The 3,915-nt window shown below is 44.3% G+C and overlaps 1 non-coding gene across 1 annotated transcript; it reads left to right on the forward strand.

The window, feature by feature from the left end:
- Nucleotides 1–1,996: 1,996 nt before the first annotated feature.
- TRNAR-UCU (transfer RNA arginine (anticodon UCU)) lies at nucleotides 1,997–2,069 on the forward strand. Its single transcript has one exon. It is a non-coding gene; the product is annotated as a tRNA-Arg (tRNA).
- Nucleotides 2,070–3,915: the final 1,846 nt, after the last annotated feature.

A 3,915-nucleotide genomic window follows, 5' to 3' on the forward strand; every position in this document is an offset into this window, starting at 1 on the left:
AGATTATGGCATGAACGTGAGGGTTGTCCAGCATTGGATACTGAGTTTACGGTGATTGATATCTACTGCTCTTTGCCACACGCGTTCGAGTTCATTGAACTTTAGTATTTTAATTTATTTTTCTTGACTTAATGAATTTGTCGTTGAGACGTCCGATTGCTTTGTTAGTGAACGTGTTGACACTTAGCTTATTTATGTGAGACTTGAGTTACGAATGCGGTTTCGATTTGTCAGCTGGGAATAGATTTTATTTTCGATTTTCGTTCTTTCATTTTTATAATAGTTGACTGTGGTCTATCAATAACTTGTAGTTAGTTTATTGGGACAGACGTAAGTAGACGCAACTGTAATGGTAGACATCAGTTGTAATATGGAAAGATTACCTTAGATTGTTTTGGTATTTTTGATTTTATTTTATCATGTGGACTTGTAAGTTTATTAAACTTAACACAATCGTTTATAACCTGAAAGTTGGTTTTATAAGAATATTTTTTCCAAGTGATTTACCACTTTCTTTTAAAACTTCAGTGTTTGGCATTTCTTCTAAATACATAAGTGTTTCCTGCATTTCGCAGTTTTGTTCCTTCAGAACGACGTAAGATACTTTCGGATCGAGTTGTTGTTGGTTCCTTCTGAACAGCTGTTTGGGTGATGCATGTTTCAGCATCGGGATTATTCTATAACTTAAGGGTGTCATGAGATGACAATACATGGTGGAATTTTGTTTTTAATTATGACTGCTGCTGTTAACTTGTAGTGAACACCATGCTTTTCAGTAGTATTTCGCAACCTCTCCAAAGCAACTGATAGTCAATTTTGTTCGATTAAGGGTCCATTCGGCGGGCGTTCCCATATCCGACAGGGTATTTGACTGGTGGATAACCTTAATTAAATGTATATCTGGAATTCTATTTGTTGAAGGTCAGATTTTCCACGGATCGTGTGGATTAATTCTCAGTTATCGTTTGGATCAAAAGGTGTCCGATTTTCAGGTTTTATTTTAGTTTTTCTAGTTTTCGCTGTCCACTAATGTGTGATGTTGTCTATTTTCCTCCGAATAAAGTTCTTCGATGAATGTAACAGATAAAACTCACGCAATGCAATGTGACTGCGTTGAAACGTTAAATAATTAATTTTTTTGACGAATGATTTTATAACATTATTTTTTGCATTTTGATAATATAATAAAATCTAGTAAGCACATATTTGCTCCTCATTTCAAGTAGTTAGGCTCTCTTCTAAACCCCATCGTTTGGTCAAGATTGTGACCGAAATATCCCCGCTACGACCCCTAGATTTAAGAGTTCGATATTGCTCTACTGCAGCAGCTGTGGCCGACCAACGATGGAATGGTAAGTTCAAGGGTTCAACGTTTCACAAATTTTCGGATGATCCCCGCCATAAGACATATTCATGTCAAGAAGTGAGAAATATTCATCAAAGCAAATATCAGGGTGCAAACACATGAACTGAAAGAAGCAGTGCGAGGTGTGACTTGATCTAGAAAGCTTCCTCAACTGAAGTATAAGGATTAACTCGTCATGATCGTCGCTCAAGACAGTTATTAACAGAAATGGCTCTAAAGAGCAATAACACGCCTCATGTTCACACGGTAAAACTACTGCCAATCCCACGCGGGTGCTATACGGCAGTGCAGGCTTCTAAACCAGGATCAGAGTGCATTGTAATGTCTTCTGGTAGATAAGACACGATATATGATTATGGTGGGAAAACTTGTCTATAATAAGCTGTAAGGTATGCGAGTGAAAAACTTGAGGTTTAACCGCGGAGCTTATTGGTGTGAGTAAAGAGTTGGAGAACAAGCTGGCTGACCACGGTTCTCATTCATAGTGCGAGTACAGCAATCGTCAAGAATCACACCAACCACTACACCTCAGAGGCGGGCAATACGTATCTTCATTTACATAATTAATTAAGAGATGAGCTGAACCTTTAAAAAAATGAATCAAATTGAATCTACAACACCCGCAGCCGAGCCCTCTTGGCGCAGTGGAAAGCGCGTTGGACTTCTAATTCAAAGGTCGTGAGTTCGATCCCCACAGGGGGCAGGCAACTTTTCATAGAAATGCACTATACATTGTATGCTTGACAAATTCGAAATAACAGCTCTTAGCAGCTGCACAGTTGCACACAAGTACGTCATAATAAACGCTCTTGCTCTCAGAATTCACGCAGCCGGGCAAAGGCGACCGAGCGAGCAGGCTTCGCGGTTCGCATCACATAGCTGTGAGCTTGCATTCTGAGGATGATGACTTCAAAATCCAGAAGATGGTCTCCATGGTAGCCATTTTCTTTTCAGTTAGTTTACCGTTCTCCAGAATTCAGCGAGGGATGCCTCCGCTACTGGGGAAGAGGACCAGTACCTCACCTGCTGTGCTGAACAGGGGTCTTGTGGGGCGATAGGAAGTTCGGAAGGGATAGGCAAGGGACTGGGAAGGAAGCGGCATTGGCCTTAAGTTAGATACTATCCCGCATTTGTCTGGAGAAGAAGTGGGAAACCACGAAAAACCACTTATACAAAAGATCGAACCCCTCTAGTCACTTGGCTCCCCCGAGGCTGAGTGGATCTCGTTCCACTTCCGTCCTCTTAAGCAGAGCAGCGAATCGATCTCGGGACTCCGGGGGTGGCAGCTAATCAGACTATCCCACAGAGGCGGACGATGAGGGTGAACATCTTGGTTAATATCAGACTCAACACAATGTACGACATCAACAGGCGAATCTCCGCATAATGGGGGAAGGGGGTTCATGCCACCCACACACTTGAGCCTGAACTTGTCTGAGGCTTCTTAGTTCACCCCTAGCATTAGAGGCGGGAGACTGCCATTGTCCGTTAGTAATTATGATAAGTGAAAACGCGACTGAGTCCGCCTCTGTGATGTAGTGGTTAGCGTGATTAGCTGCCACCCCGGGAGGTCCGGGTTCGATTCCCGGCTCTGCCACGAAATTTGAAAAGTGGTACGAGGGCTGGAACGGGGTTCACTCAGCCTCGGGAGGTCAACTGAGTACAGGTGGGTTCGATTCCTATCTCAGCCATCGTAGAAGTGGTTTTCCGTGGTTTCCGACTTCTCCTCCAGGCAAATGCCGGGATGGTACCTCACTTAAGGCCACGGCCGCTTCCTTCCACTTCCTTGCCTTTCCCATCCAATCTCCCCATCCCTCCACAAGGCCCCTATTCAAAATAGCAAGTGAGGCCGCCTGGGCGAGGTACTGGTAATTCTCCTCAGTTGTATCTCCCGACCCAAAGTCTGAAGCTCCAGGACACTGACCTTGAGGCGGTAGAGGTGGGATCCCTCGCTGAGTCCGAGGGAAAAACTGACCCTGGAGGGTAAACAGATTAAGAAGTAGAAGAAGAAGAAGAAGAAGAAGAAGAAAACGCGACTGAATGGTACAGTTTGATATTATGTTCATTTCACATGCTTCAGTTGACCAGCACTTCAGTTCTAACATATCACTAAATTCTTCTGTAAGACCGGATTCGATTCCCGGCTCTGCCTCGAAATTTGAAAAGTGGTACGAGGGCTGGAACGCGGTCCACTTAACCTCTTGAGGTCAACTGCGTAGAGCTGGGTTCGATTCCTACCTCAGCCATCCTGGAAGTGGTTTTCCGTCGTTTCCCACTTCTCCTCCAGGCAAATGCCGGGATGGTACCTAAGACAAGGGCCGCTTCCTTCCCTCTTCCTTGTCTACCCCTCCCAATCTTCCTATCCCCCTAAAAGCATAGCAGGCAAGGCCGCGTGGGTGAGGTACTGGTCATCTTCTCCAGTTGTATCTCCTATACCCATAAGTCACATACTCCAGGACACTGCCCTTGAGGTGGTCGAGGTGGGATCCCTCGCTGAGTCCAAGGGGAAAAACCGACCCTTGAGGGTAAATGGATTAAGAAAGAAAGAA

This window comes from Anabrus simplex, chromosome 8, assembly GCF_040414725.1.
Source record: "Anabrus simplex isolate iqAnaSimp1 chromosome 8, ASM4041472v1, whole genome shotgun sequence".
Classification (NCBI taxonomy): Eukaryota; Metazoa; Arthropoda; class Insecta; order Orthoptera; family Tettigoniidae; genus Anabrus; species Anabrus simplex.